Source organism: Leuciscus leuciscus (genome assembly GCF_965113295.1).
Source record: "Leuciscus leuciscus genome assembly, chromosome: 1".
Lineage (NCBI taxonomy): Eukaryota > Metazoa > Chordata > Actinopteri > Cypriniformes > Leuciscidae > Leuciscus > Leuciscus leuciscus.
Genome location: NC_138725.1, coordinates 16346733 through 16363061, shown reverse-complemented (window position 1 = coordinate 16363061; position 16329 = coordinate 16346733).

The window sequence follows — 16329 nt, the reverse complement described above, 5'->3', positions numbered from 1 at the left end:
ACTAGTAGACAATTGCTATAAAATATTATGATAAATCTGGTGTTGGTTTCATTAACTAATTGCATGAATGAGGTACATTGATATTTCAATTATTATTTTCAAGACATTATAGGCACAAATCACATTTCTAAAGTGAGAAATATTAAATATATTTGATTAATGACACAATTACTTAATGTAATATTAACATTTATACAATAGTGCCTAGTGGTGTGCAAATAAAATTATCTCTCAGTATTTGTTAGGATTTTTTAACAAGGTAAAACAATGGTCCCAACGTCTGAATCCAATGGTGTGGAAGAAGGTTTTCTGCATGCTCTGTCTTATCGATAATTTAACACTAAGTAATTTAATTACAATTCTGTCAGCCATTCTGGAAAGTTCATTTACTTGATAGTTTGCTGTTTGCTGCTTAAAAAATAATACAAAAAAATTATCTAACGCTGTATTTAAACACAATGTTGTAAACTATATTAGAAGATGTCCGACAGTTTGCTAAAATAGTAGCAAAAAAAGTGAACCAGATATAAAATAAGTGTAAACAAGGGAGATAATTTGACCTTACGTTGACAATCTATATAAAAGTTTCTCCAACCTCCCTCTACTGACCATTTGTTGAAAATCTGTACCATTTCATAGTTTAACTAAATAAAAGTGATGAATGCTTGAATGTTTCTAACATGAGTGTTCTTCAGCATCATGAATGAATGAAGAATAAACACCAACCTCTTTGTTCTTCAGGATCTTCAGTGTGTTTCATTCTGCAGGGTTCTGGATCACTCATGTTCTCACTGTCCTCTTTAATAAACTCAGTCTTTGCAGATTTCAGCTCTTCCAGATGCTCTGATGCTCGACTTCACTTGTAGCTGATGGGAATTTACAGCATTTATTGGAGAACTGCTGTGGGAGGAGCTTCACTGATGATGTGATTGCTGTGGGAGGAGCTTATCTGCCAAAATCAAAAATATATCAGTTAGTGAGTGTTTTTAAACTAAATGACACATCTGTAAAACATCTGTACATCATGTCTTTCTGTCTATCATAAAGTAACTGATGCTCATTCAATTGATAACCCTAAAATGATTATCTTTCTTCATTCAATTATAGGCATATTGTTGTGGAGTCTGTCACTTCATTAAAAATCAATCTTGAAGTCTTGATGCCAGAAAATAAACTTTACTATCCAAGAAATAATTGTATCTAACAAAATCGAGTGCTTTTGCAAAAGCAACTCCAGAGTCCAGTATCAAACATATATACACCTCAAAGGTAATCGATACATTTGTTTTTCTTATGCTTCTGCCCTGAGCCAGATATAATAGTATAATGTCTTTGATAATATTCTCATAGATTTCACTTAATCCAGTTAATAATCCATAAAAATATTCTACAATATGCAGAAATAAAGAAAAACATTAATATCTTAATGTAACTTCTTCCAAATAAAAAATAATGATATGAAAAACAGTTAAACTCAGAAATAATCATACATATAGCAATCATCAATTACCCTCAGTCTGCTGACACCAATGAAATGAGCTTTAAGTGTCAATTTACAGGAGATCTGAAGACATCAGCATAATAAATGAGGTGAAAACAGGAACTATTGTCATGAAATAAAGAGTGTTTTCAGCAGATCTGTTAATATTGATGAGCCTCAGACTATCAACACTCATTCAACAAGCCATTCAGGATCATCAGCAGATCATCTCACTTTATTCTGAGTGTTTCAGAATCAGAATCAGAATCAGAATCAGAAAGAGCTTTATTGCCAAGTATGCTTGCGCATACGAGGAATTTGTCTTGGTGACAGTAGCTTCCAGTACACATACAATATAAAGTGACAAGACAAGTGACAAGTAACATAAGTATAAATAAAAAATAGAAAAAAATAAAAATAAAATAGAAATAAAAGATTATAAATTATAAATATATATAAAGTTATAAGGTGCTATAATGAAATGTCTGAGGGAAGTATTGCACATGTTTGTTCCACAGTAGGGGAACATTTAAGTGTTCATGAGGTAGATGGCCTGGGGAAAGAAACTTTTCCTGTGTCTGGTTGTTTTTGTGCTCGGTGCTCTGTAGCGTCGACCAGACGGTAACAGTTCAAACAGAAAGTGTGCTGGGTGTGACGGGTCCAGAGTGATTTTGCGAGCCCTTTTACTCACTCTGGATGAGTGCAGTACTTTGAGTGTGGGAAGGGTAGTGCCAGTGATTCGCTCAGCAGTCCGAACTATCCGCTGTAGTCTACGGAGGTCGGTTTTGGTAGCAGAGCCGAACCAGACGGTGATGGAAGTGCAGAGGATGGACTGGATGACAGCTGAGTAGAACTGTACGAGCAGCTCCTGTGGCAGGTTGAATTTCCTCAGCTGACGCAGGAAGTACAGTCTCTGTTGGGCTTTCTTCACAATAGAGTCTATGTGAGTGTCCCACTTCAGATCCTGAGAGATGGTGGTGCCCAGGAACCTGAATGACTCTACTGCAGTCACAGTGCTGTCCATGATGGTGAGTGAAGGGAGTGCAGGGGGGTTTCTCCTGAAGTCCACGATCATCTCCACTGTTTTGAGCGTGTTCAGCTCCAGGTTGCTATAACTGCACCAAAGAGCCAGCTGCTCCACCTCCTGTCTGTACGCAGACTCGTCACCGTTCCGGATGAGTCCGATAACAGTAGTGTCGTCCGCAAACTTCAGGAGCTTGACAGAGGTGTCTTTAGAGGTGCAGTCATTTGTGTACAGGGAGAAGAGCAGTGGTGAGAGAACACATCCCTGTGGAGCACCGGTGCTGATGGTGCGGCTGTCGGACGTGATTTTGCCCATTCTGACTAGCTGTTGTCTGTCTGTCAGAAAGCTGGTGATCCATTGACAGATGGAGCTAGGGACAGAGAGCTGGGTCAGTTTGGTCTGGAGCAGTGATGGCACGATGGTGTTGAAGGCAGAACTAAAGTCCACGAACAGAATCCTTGCATAGGTCCCTGGTTTGTCCAGATGTTGTAGGGTGTAATGCAGTCCCATATTGACCACATCATCCACAGACCGGTTTGCTCTGTAGGCAAACTGCAGGGGGTCCAGCAAGGGTCCAGTGATGTCCTTCAGATATGCTAACACCAGTCTTTCGAATGACTTCATGGCCACAGATGTTAAGGCAACAGGTCTGTAGTCATTGAGTCCTGTGATCTTTGGTTTCTTCGGGATTGGGATGATGGTGGAGCGTTTAAAGCAGAAAGGGACTTTGCACTGCTCCAGTGATCTGTTGAAGATCAGTGAGAAGAGAGAGGCCAGCTGGTCAGCGCAGGTTTTCAGACAGGCTGGTGAAACACCGTCTGGGCCTGGTGCTTTCCTTCTCTTCTGTTTCCTGAAGATCTGACGCACATTATCCTCACTGATCTGAAGTGCAGGGGGGGAGGGGAGAGGGATGGCTGGAGGTGTTGATGGCTGTGTAGAGAGATGGTCAGGGCGGGTATGGGGTGTCTGATCGGGGGTCTCAAATCTACAGTAAAAGACATTCAGCTCGTTCGCAAGATGCTTGTTGCTGTCGATGCTGGGGGATGGTGTCTTGTAGTTGGTAATGTCTTTCAGGCCTTTCCACACTGATGCAGGGTCGTTGGAGGAAAACTGGTTTTCCAGCTTTTTGGCATAGCTCTTCTTAGCCACTTCAATCTCCTTTGTCAATGTGTTCCTGGCCTGATTATACAAGATCCTATCCCCACTCCTGTAGGCATCTTCTTTGACCTGACGAAGCTGTCTGAGTTTTGGTGTGAACCATGGTTTATCATTGTTGAATGATAAGTAAGTCCTGGTAGGGATGCATAAATCCTCACAGAAACTGATGTATGATGTTACAGTCTCTGTGAGCTCGTCCAGATCGCTGGCAGCAGCTTCAAAAACACTCCAGTCAGTGCATTCAAAACAGGCTTGTAAGACCTGCTCTGTGTCGTTGGTCCATCTCTTTACAGTCCTTATTACTGGCTTAGCAGTTTTAAGTTTTTGCCTGTAAGTTGGTAGAAGATGAACCAGGCAGTGATCGGAAAGTCCTAGAGCTGCTCTGGCGACGGAGCGATATGCATCCTTTGTTGTGGTGTAGCAATGGTCCAAAATATTATTGTCTCTGGTGGGGCATGTAATGTGCTGTTTGAATTTAGGCAGTTCACGTGTGAGTTTTGCCTGATTAAAGTCTCCGAGAATGATAAGAACAGAGTCCGGGTGTTGTTGTTCTGTTTCTGTGATCAGATCAGCCAGCTGTTGCAGCGCCGTACTCACGTGTGCTTGCGGTGGAATGTAAACACTGATGAGAACGAGCGAGGAAAACTCCCGCGGCGAGTAGAACGGCTTACAGTTAATGAAAAGCACTTCCACATCAGGACAGCACATCTTCCTTAACACAGTTACATCAGTACACCACCTTCTGTTGATGTAAAAGCATGTCCCACCACCGCGCGTTTTCCCCGTTGACTCCATATCGCGATCCGCTCTGAACAGCTGAAAGTCCGGTAGATGTAACGCGCTGTCCGGAATGGCTTCGTTCAGCCAGGTTTCCGTGAAACACAGAGCAGAGCAGCAGAGTTGGTATGTTTGCTGACAGAGTTTGCTGTTAGAAACACATTATTTGAGTCAGGATACATGATAAAAGCCTATTAAAACTGCTCTATTAAAAGACAATATCTTTGTTAATCCAAGGTTTGTTGTTGAAAATATTCTAATTTTTTTTTTTTTAACCACCGCCTCTGTACAAAAATTTATGTAACTGGTAATTGTGTCATTCAAAGACTCATGATCGTCATCATTGCAACAATTAAAATCATTAAAAAACAGATTCCAATCTGTGGTCTCAAAGCAGTCTCTAAGGTTTTCAATGGAGTCTTTAGTCCATGACTGAACCTGCTGAATGACAGGTTTAGTCCTTTTTAGTATCTGTCTATATTTTGGAAGAGGTGGATAACATTATGTTCTGAACGTCCTAATGGTGGGTGTAACCTTGGTACGTAAGCACCATCCACATTACCAAAACTTTTGTCCAGAGTTTTGCTCAGTCTCGTTGGACAAGTTATGTACTGTTCCCAAATTCGGCAAAAATGCAGATAATACACAGTTGTTAAAATATCCCAAAAGAAACACTGGGTCATCCGATGAGTTACGTAGTGCCATGTTGTAGCTGGCAGCAATGCCCTCGGCTGCAAGAGCTAAATTTGGCCCAGGTACATAGACTAAGATAACAGTTATTTGTCCAAACTCACGAATCAAGTAGTGTGGCTAGAATGACACCGATAATAGTTTGTAGTGTGTTGAACAATAAGTTCCACATACCGTGATGTTTGTTGCCCAGCTGTTGGTGACAAACATACAAAATCCTCCTCCAGTGGTTTTGGATGATTTCTGACTATCACGGTCCAGTCAAATTAGCATATATCCCTCGAGGTTTACATCGTCAGTCTCCTCCGTTAACCGTGTTTCAGTAATGCAAAGCAGGTTTGTTCTTTTAAAGGCTCTATTATATTTCATTAATGCCTCAAGTTCAAATTTTTTTTCTTAAGTGATTAAGCATTAGTTAAAGTAATTGTGGGCAGAGGAAAACGGCTGCCGCATCGTTTGAGTCTATTCCTGATTCCCCCTCTAGTACCTGAAGATAGATCCGTTTGCCACTTCTCAGACTTCCCAACTTCGCATCGGCTTCGAGTGCAAGTGCACAATCGACGGCATATTTCAAGCTCCGAATCCAGACCAGTATAAATTTAAACATAAACATATCTCCAAAGTTTTGAGAGTAAAACAGCTTCAGAAACCAAATTTAAAAAGCAAACAGAGGCGAACATTCCAGCGTCTGGGTCAGCACTGCATGCGCCCCACAATCATGTCTTTACGGTTTATCATGAATTCATGCATCAATTCATGCATCAATTCATGCATTACTTCATGGATTAATATATCATGAATCATCAGGAACTAAAACGAGTCCAAAGTCTTTCATTCATGATTCATGGACGAACAACACCTTAACCCTTTATCGGGCGAGGAACCATATTTGGTAACTTAATCGCGAATTCAAACGGAGTCTCCCCTGCCTGTTTGCGTTGTCATATGAGCGCATAGATTTCTCCTAGCCAATCAGCAAAGATCAGCCTACGTCACTGATAGTCACATGATGGCATCTGACCAATCAGAAGTTGCGCGGAGCATTTCAAACTTCAGTGTCGTTCCGGAATTTGGAAAGTGAGGTTATGCGCTACTACCTACTCCCACATCAGCGCTAATAACTTCAAAACAAAAAATGGTGAGTTGATGAAAGTCACACATTCTATGGTTGAATAGTTGTGCAACATGTTGAGATAGGTGTTGTTTGCATAGATTTCTTGAAAGTATTGACATTTGTGGCATGAAAAATGGTGAGACCATATTTGATCATACGCCCTGTTCAGGTAAGATTAGCGCATGTCCATATTTAGACATACGCCCTATTCGTCTAGAAAAGCCGTACTAGGGTATTTTTTCTACAAATAATGCATTATAACCACAGTCTATGATTATAACGTAGGACAATAGTATTTACTAGTGCATTGGATGTTATCACAGGTTTGAATAACATTATAAAGTGATCCAGTGGGAAACGTAACACATTTATAGACATTTTCAAGCCATAGATATTGAAATATGTGTGGTTTTGGTCAGTTTTATGACCTTTATAACAGTTTTTAATACTTATAATGATATTTTGCACTTCTTATTATATATTTACCCTTTATGTGTAAGTTTTATGCCCTTGAAACTGTTTTTATCATAGTTAAATGCCATGTATTGGTGTTTTTTGTAATGTAATTATGTAATGTATTAAAATAAACATTTTTAATAATTTGAGTAATATTTCAAAGGATTTATATTTTTAGCACTTAAGTGTTATGACAGACCAGTCCAATGTTACTCACTTATTTTTCTTATTATTTATATTTCAGTAGATCTGCACTTCACAGTTACTCAACAAATAACTCAAACTGGGCTTGATATTGACTCAAAAATGTCGCATCCCCGAAGGAGCTCAGCATCTCAAGGCAGCCTCAGCACTTCTGTTGCCATCCCCACACCTGTCCGGGGACACCGCAGCACAAATCCAGCAATCCATGTACGGTTTGACATGTCCCTGTTCCACGCCCCTGTCTACACAAACCGCCAGACCTGCAAGTACTGCAGCCGGAAGGGGAATATCATGAGGTCGAACGTGGTCTGCAGGGTCTGCAAGGTCCATCTGTGCCTCAATGCTGGCCGCAACTGCTTCCTTAAGTACCACAAAGCAGTGGCCTAATTCGCTGGACTTGAGAAAATTTGTTTTCCTAATTATAATTTAAAATGTTCCTAATAATAATTTAAAATGTTCCTAATAATAATTTAAAATGTTCCTAATAATAATTTAATTTAAAATGTTCCTAATAATAATTTAAAATGTTACTAAATAAATATTTTTATGTTTGTAACAAGTTTATGTGTTTTTATTATATTTTTTATATATACACTTTTTAAGGGAAAAACATTACCCTAGACTGGCGAGGAACCATATATGGTAACTTCATTGCCCTTGATTTCCAACCTAAAAAAATTAAAAAATTAAAAAACTCACAAATGTTTAGAAATCTTATAATATCCTCCAATAACACTCTATGGTTGAAATTTTGAATTTCCAAGTATTTCAATGAGTGCCCTATAAAGGGTTAATTAAAACATTAACTTTAAAAGACGAGTATATCACCATGATTTATAATTTATTATGCATGATCATTGTTTCTTTGTTTAGAAAAGAATTGGTCTTTACCATCCATTGTGGATTAAGCTACGGTTATGGTACATGAATCATCATGAAATCATGCATGTAAGACAACAAGAACTAGAACAGTATATCAATTAATGTGAGAACTAATGTTTTTCATTAATTCTGGTGTGAGTTATCAAGCATGTTAATGTCTTCTTCATAGTAGCCTGCATGTAAATGGACAGATCCCAAAATTGGCCAATCACAGCACAGAGCACATGAATTCTGTTGACACCCAAATATAGTAGTCATCATTAACTAAGCATTAGCTCAACTAAAGTGGTTAAAGTGACTTGGTCCTTTGAAACACTGATGAACAATGTGTTATCAAAGATGGCATAATTATGAACATGAAAGTTCAAGCCTTTACACACAATGTACTGTGGACACAAAAGGACTTTGATCTTAACTGTACTGCTTTGTTCTTAAACAGTGTATACACCAGTTAAATCAACAGCAATGCATGGGAAGAGCTGAGAAGGAATTCAGTACATATACCATGAACTTTAAGTGCCTGTATACAGTGGGGCAAATAATTATTTGATCCCCTGCTGATTTTGTAAGTTCCCCCACTTACAAAGAAATGAAGGGTCTATAATTTTTATGCTAGGTTTTATTTTAACAGACAGAGACAGACTATCAACCAAACAAATCCAGAAAAAAAACACACATTATATAAAGGTTGTAAATTGATTGAGTGAAATGAGTGACACATGTACAGGCCCCTCTAAAGTAGAGGTCTACATGGGTCCTGAACCCGAAAAGACCCGTAACGTGCTACCCAGGCCCGACCTGGACCAGTCTATTATATAGAAAGCTGGGCCCGAACCCGGCGGGAACACTCAGACCGGCTGGACCCTATTGTCACATATTCCACACAAGTTGAGAAAAATACATCTTTTTGTCTTACCTGATTTTAGTAGCCATCGTCTCGTCTCTCTTCCTTGTACCTGACTGACTGTGATGCAGTACAATCTTCCGACAAGAAAGTTATCCATATTATTCCTCTAGTTATTCCAAGCTTAATACACTCATTATTTCAGTTTCAAAAGTCCACTTGATGTCACGCTGACGGATGACAAATGCGACTTTGTATATTTGCATTTCGACTTGAGTTAACTTGCATAATAACTTTGACTGTTTGCCATTTTGAACTATATTAACGAGTCCTCGTTCAGTGCCATGGTCGCTACGTTAGCATTATTTATTTGCTATAATCCCTGTGCTCTCTGCGCAGAGTCTGACCAACAAAACTTTAAGATTGAACAAGACGGTTCATTCATATTATTATAAAAATGGGAGAGTACTAAAGAGGTGTTTGGAAAATTGTAAAGCCGTCTTGGTGGAATAAGTACCGCTCTGGTTTTCATAGAAACATGACACGCTTGAGGCAATTTGTTTTTTTAAACCTTATTTCCTGGCTCACACTTTTCTTATCATAATTTTACAAGTTGCAAGTTGCAAGTTACTGGAAACAGTATGAATGAACACGGGACTTCACTTCAGCAGCAAAATGGACATGCGGTTGACATATCACACAGGGACAATGATAACACCACTGAGCCACAACAACCTCTGCTCACGGACACAATCTCAGCTGAGCCATGCCCACAGAGCTCATCACAGACAGACATATTAGAACTGCTCCAAGATTCAGCACCCAAGGACGACTTCCTGGAAAACAGCCAGGGAACCCAGGACAGCATATCCCAGCCTCCGATAACACCTGAGCAACAGCCCCTTTCACCAGATACTTTCTCCCTCTCGCCAGCAACTCCACTTTTGTGCTTCTCATAGAAAATGGAAGAACTGGTGCATGCTGGAACCAGACTATCCCACTCTTTTGCTGCAAGCCCCCAGATACCAACCAAAAAACGTCAGGCACCTCAAACACCGAAGCCTGCGCGCCGAGCTCGCCCTCCCCCTCCTCCTGTGAGAGCTCTTCGGCCTCTTCGGCCAAAACGCCAGGGCCCACACCCTCCTCCATCTGCTCGAGGTGAACCAAAAACAACTGATACCAGCTCTCAGTGATGTGTGTCGGGTCCCCGCTTTGATAACAGTAACTTTATCAAATGTTTACAGAACAAGCGGGAACCCAGTGTGCCTGTATCTTTCTCTATTGCTGTTCTATTACAAGATAGAAAGTCTAAGGCCTTCAATAGCCGTACAGCAAACCCAACTAATCTGGTGCCTATTACATGTCAAACTAAGATTGCTGTGGGGACAAAAAGTAAGACTGTTAAGTTAGCACTTTTAAACATTCGCTCACTTAAAAATAAATCACTTCTAGTCAACGACTTAATAACCACAAACAACCTGGACTTTATGTTTCTAAATGAAACCTGGCTAGAAGACAGCTGCAGTGCAACAATCCTCAATGAAACTGCCCCTCCTAACTTTACTTTTATGAGTGTCTGCAGAGCTGTTAAGAGAGGTGGGGGTCTAGCTGCTCTTTTTAAAGATATCTATCAATGTAAGCAAATATCATTTGGGAATTACCCGTCTTTCGAATATCTGGGTACTGTGTTAAAAGGTGCTCCTCGCATTTTACTTATTATTATTTACAGGCCTCCAAAATATTCTCCAGCCTTTGCTGAGGACTTTACAGAACTGTTATCAACAATTACCTCAGAGTTTGACTGTTTTGCCATTGCTGGAGATTTTAACATTCACATAGATAATGCAGAAAACAATATGGCAAAAGAAATCAAAACTGTTTTAAAAACTTTTGATCTGACTCAGCATGTACATGCACCCACACACAATCATGGACACACTCTAGATTTACTTATCAGTAAGGGTCTAAACATTTCATCGATTGTTATTAAGGATGTAGCACTGTCTGATCATTTCTGTATTTTCTTTGATATATTGATCTCTCCTGCCACTGAAGCCAGATCTGTGTCTGTCAAGAAGAGATGCTTAAATGAGAACACTAGTGTACTATTTATGAAGGCTATATCCTTAACACCAAGCATATCTGCTGACTCTGTTGATTTTCTCCTTGATTCTTTTAACTCAAAAGTTAAAAATATAATTGATGATATTGCTCCTGTTAAAGTCAGGAAGAAGAGTGGCAGACAAAAAGCACCTTGGAGAAACTCAACAGCAGTGCAACATATGAAAAGACAATGCAGAAAAGCAGAGCGCATGTGGCGGAAGACAAAACTTGTAGTCCATTATAACATCTACAAAGACAGCCTGCATGCTTTCAATATGGAACTAGGCAAAGCTAGACAGACTTTCTTCTCAAATATTATAAACAGCAATTTAAACAACACACACACTCTTTTTGCTACTGTAGAGAGACTGACAAACCCCCCAAGCCAGATTCCTAGTGAAATGCTCTCAAACAGCAAGTGCAGTGAGTTTGCTTCCTCCTCCTCTGACAAAATCAATAATATCAGAAAGGTGATCAGTACATCCTTGAGTTGCACTGAGGTCAGACAGATCAGACCACCTGAGAAAGTAGTTACTGTGTCTGACTTCAAAGAAATTGATGGCAACATTTTGGAAGAAACCGTACAACACCTTAAAACATCAACATGCGCCCTTGACACACTTCCCACATCTTTTTTCAAAAGTGTGCTTAACAGTTTAGAAGCAGATCTTCTAGAAGTGGTAAATGCCTCACTTCTTTCTGGGAGTTTTCCAAACTCCCTTAAAACTGCTGTTGTCAAGCCCCTCCTGAAAAAGAGCAATCTGGATAAGACCATATTAAGCAACTATAGACCGATCTCAAATCTTCCTTTCATAGGCAAGATCATTGAAAAAGTTATCTTCAATCAGCTGAACAAATTCTTAAGCTCGAATGGATACTTTGACAATTTTCAATCTGGTTTCCGACCGCACCACAGCACAGAGACAGCGCTCATAAAGATAATAAACGATATTCGCTTAAATACTGATTCAGGCAAATTATCAGTGCTGGTACTACTCGACCTCAGTGCTGCATTTGACACTGTCGATCATGACATACTTCTTGACAGGCTGGAAAACTGGGTGGGGCTTTCTGGGACAGTCCTAAAATGGTTCAGGTCATACTTAGATGGGAGAGGTTATTATGTTAGTATAGGAGACCATAAGTCTGAGTGGACATCCATGACATGCGGAGTCCCTCAAGGCTCAATTCTTGCGCCACTCCTGTTCAACCTGTATATGCTCCCAATGAGCCAAATAATGAGAAATAACCAAATTGCTTACCACAGCTATGCAGACGACACACAGCTGTACTTAGCCCTATCGCCTAATGATTACAGCCCCATTGACTCCTTGTGCCGATGCATTGACGAAGTCAACAGTTGGATGTGTCAAAACTTTCTTCAATTAAACAAAGACAAAACTGAAGTGATTGCGTTTGGAAACAAAGATGAAGTTCTCAAAGTGAACGCATGCCTTCACATAGGGAAACAACTAAACATCAAGTCAGGAATCTTGGTGTGACACTAGAGTCAGACCTTAGTTTCAGTAGTCATGTCAAAGCAATAACTAAATCAGCATACTATCATCTGAAAAATATTGCAAGAATTAGATGCTTTGTTTCCAGACAAGACTTAGAGAAACTTGTGCATGCTTTCATCACCAGCAGGGTGGATTATTGTAATGGACTCCTCACTGGCCTTCCCAAAAAGACCATAAGACAGTTGCAGCTCATACAGAACGCTGCCGCCAGGATTCTGAGCAGAACCAGAAAATATGAACATATCACACCAGTCCTCAGGTCTTTACACTGGCTCCCAGTTAGATTTAGGATTGATTTTAAAGTATTATTACTGGTATATAAATCATTCAATGGCCTAGGACCTCAATACATTGCAGATATGCTCACTGAATATAAACCCAACAGATCACTCAGATCATTAGGATCATATCAGCTAGAAATACCAAGGGTTCACTCTAAACATGGCGAGTCTGCTTTTAGCTATTATGCCAGCCGCAGCTGGAACCAGCTTCCAGAAGAGATCAGATGTGCTCCTACAGTGGTCACATTCAAATCCAGACTCAAAACACTTCAGTTTAGCTGTGCATTTACTGAATGAGCACTGTGCCGCTGTTCGTCCGACTGTTTGTACTGTACTGTATTTTATTTTATTTTTCTAAACTGTTTTAATTATTCTTATTTCTTTTAATTATTTAAATTTCTCCTATGTCAGCAGGGCATTTAGCCTGAAACTGTAAATGCCCACTCAGAAGGTGTAAAAGAAAGTGATAATGTGAAAGTGACGTGTATTAATGTGGGTTTGAAAGTAGAACAGTATTTAAATGACGATATTAAAGAACGTGTGAGTAAATGAGGAAGAAAAGAAAGTTAAAGGAAAGTTGATAGATGGAAGTCGTAAGAAGATTGAAGGTTAAAAGAAGGTTGAAAGATTTAAGTCTTAAGGGAATCCTTTGAAGGAAAGATCTATAATAATATTCTTTTTTTTTATTTTTTAAAAGTACTGTATTTTATTTTTCTAAACTGTTTTAATTATTCTTATTTCTTTTCATTATTTTTTTTATTTCTTCTATGTAAAGCACTTTGAATTGCCATTGTGTATGAAATGTGCTATATAAATAAACTTGCCTTGCCTTGCCTTGCCTTACAACAAACACACAAGCAGTGCTGACTGACTCTGATCATGGCCCTGGGTTCTCCGAGTCCAAACGGCTCGGGTATATTACACACAATGTTAACAGACAAATCTTGGACGAGAACCTCCTTCCCTCAGCCAGAACACTGAAGATGGGTCGTGGTTGGGTCTTCCAGCATGACAATGACCCAAAACACACAGACAGAGACCCGTAGTGACGGATTAATTGACAGCTGCTGCCTGTTCTCAGACTCTAAAATGGACTGACTGGAGTGACGCAAGTAGCTTTGCAACAGAGCTATCATTTTAAGTTGAGGACTTTTCTCCCCCAACACCTGAAGTGGAGGAGTGTGAATTGTTTGTGGACACAGGGCAAGAGCCATATCAATTCGAGCCGCTGGCTCAAACTGCGTTCTTAACTCCCGCATCACGATGGGCATCCGGCGATGTTATCCTGGAAATTTCATCTCCGTGAGAAATAAAAGGTCTGGTGTGTGAGCGTGTGAACGGGTTGAAATGCGTGTCTCCAATGCACCTAGTGTGTGAGACTTGAGAGCCCTGCTGGATGACATTTTCACCTCTTGTTGTCTGCAGAAAACACACAACATTCTGAAGGACTTGTATCACCTGGCCCATTATTTATCTGAACTGCTGCCATCCGGAAAACGCTACAGGTCTATCATAACACGTACCACGAGATTCATGAACAGCTTCTATCCCAAAGCTATCACTATACTGAACTGAAAACACCCCATTTCTTTACTGCATGTTTTAAGCAATAAAACTTTTATAATTATGAATAATGACCTATTAATGCATTGACCAAGGAGAGCTTATAGGGACCCTGTCAAATAAGTTACAGGTGGGCCCTCCCTGTGCCCACCTGTACCTTATTTGACAGGATCCCTGTAAGCTGTCCATGGACATGTCATTTTAAGTCTAATGATGCATAGTTCTGCTGATGGGACACATAGGCCATTCGTGGTCACATAGGCGGTCAGGGGGATGATTAGGCTGTTTGTGGTCAGTGTGCGGGGCCACGGCTGTCACTTAGATTGGCCGTGGACCATAGGCGGTCAGGGGGACGCATAGGCTGGTCGTGGATGCATAGGCGGTACTTTACAGTTCATAATGATGCATAATTAGCCTTGAAATGACATGTCCACAGACAGCCTGCAGGGAACCTGTCAAACAAGTTATAGACGGGACGTCAGAAACTATGGCGAAAATCCCGTAATCACCTTACAGGAATTCAACCGCTGAAAATTTTTAATTTAAAAACAGCATCCCACCTGTAACTTATTTGACAGGGTCTCTTATAAGATGTCTAGGGTCAAAGCATTAATAGGTCATATTTCATAATTATGAATGTTTTATTACTTAAAACATGCAGTACAGTGCACAGGAAAGAAAATCAAACATGTTGGGATACTCCACAGTTCATAATTATGCATCATTAGCCTTAAAATGACATGTCCATGAAGAGCTTACAGGGACCCTGTCAAATAAGTTACAGGTGGGCACAAGAAGGTGCCGATCTGTAACTTATTTGATGGGAACTCTTTAGGCTGTCTGTGGTCAATGCATTAAAAGGTCATATTGCATAACTATAAATGTTTTATTGCTTAAATCATAGCCACCAGGCGCCGAGATATGGCCGGGTGAGTTGTTCGAAAGATACGGGTGAGTTGTTGGAAAGATACGGGTGAGTGGCCCCCCCACCGAGTTGAGCCCCCCAATATCTCGAGTTCCATAGGTCCTAGGGAGCTGAAACTCGGTACATGTACTAACTGGGCCACTCGCAGATGAATGGGCTCAGTCTCGTCTCTCTAGCGCCACTAGGCGCCGATATATGGTAGTGCTCCACCCTTGTTTTTGCCCCTATTGAGCTCAAGTCTTGTGGGCATAGCTCAAGTCTTGTGGGCATAGCAATTGGGCTGCAACTGGTCAACTGGACTTGGTCCCGTGTCTCTAGCGCCACCAGGCGCCGAGATATGGCCAGGTGAGTTGTTGGAAAGATACGGTTGAGTGGCCCCCCTGAGTTGAGCCCCCCAATATCTCGAGTTCCATAGGTCCATAGGTCCACTTGTGCTGAATTGTACCCTTAATTCAACTGCTGAAAATTTCGAAAGTCGAAAACAGCATCCCACCTGTGATCTATTTGACAGGGTCCCTTTAAGTTGTCCGTGGTCAATGCATTAATAGGTTATATTTCATAATTATAAATGTTTTATTATTTAAATCATAGAGTACAGTGCACAGGGAAGACAATCAAACATGTTGGGATACTTTACAGCTCATAATTATGCATAGTTAAGCGTACAGGACCACTTCACTGTATTGAGGGGCAAATGGACGGGGTCATGTACTGTCAAATCTTGGACGAGAACCTCCTTCCCTCAGCCAGAACACTGAAGATGGGACGTGGATGGGTCTTCCAGCATGACAATGACCCAAAACACACAGCTAAGGCAACAAAGGAGTGGCTCAAGAAGAAGCACATTAAGGTCTTGGAGTGGCCTAGCCAGTCTCCTGAGACCCACAGTGACGGATTAATTGACAGCTGCTCTCCACTTTTCTCCCCCACCTTCACCTGAAGTGGAGGAGGGTGAATTGTTTGTGGACACAGGGCCAGAGCCATATCATTCCCGAGCCGCTGACTCAAACTGCGGTTAACTCCTGCATCGCGATGGGCATCCGCCGATGCTAGCGAAGCAGCCACACAAGGGATAATGGGGCCAGTGAAAATAAATACTTCCTCACAGGGTCACAAGAAGACGTAAAGTACATGCATCTGATGAGTTTTATAGAGTTGATGTCAATAGCAAGCGCTCTCTGTAGGCATATTCATATTTTGCTGCCATGTGAAAAAATCCAGCAAAATGCGCTGGTGCGTTTGTCGACCCCAGATAATTAATTTTAGCCTAACCATAAATTGTGATTAAAATATATATGGTCACTCACA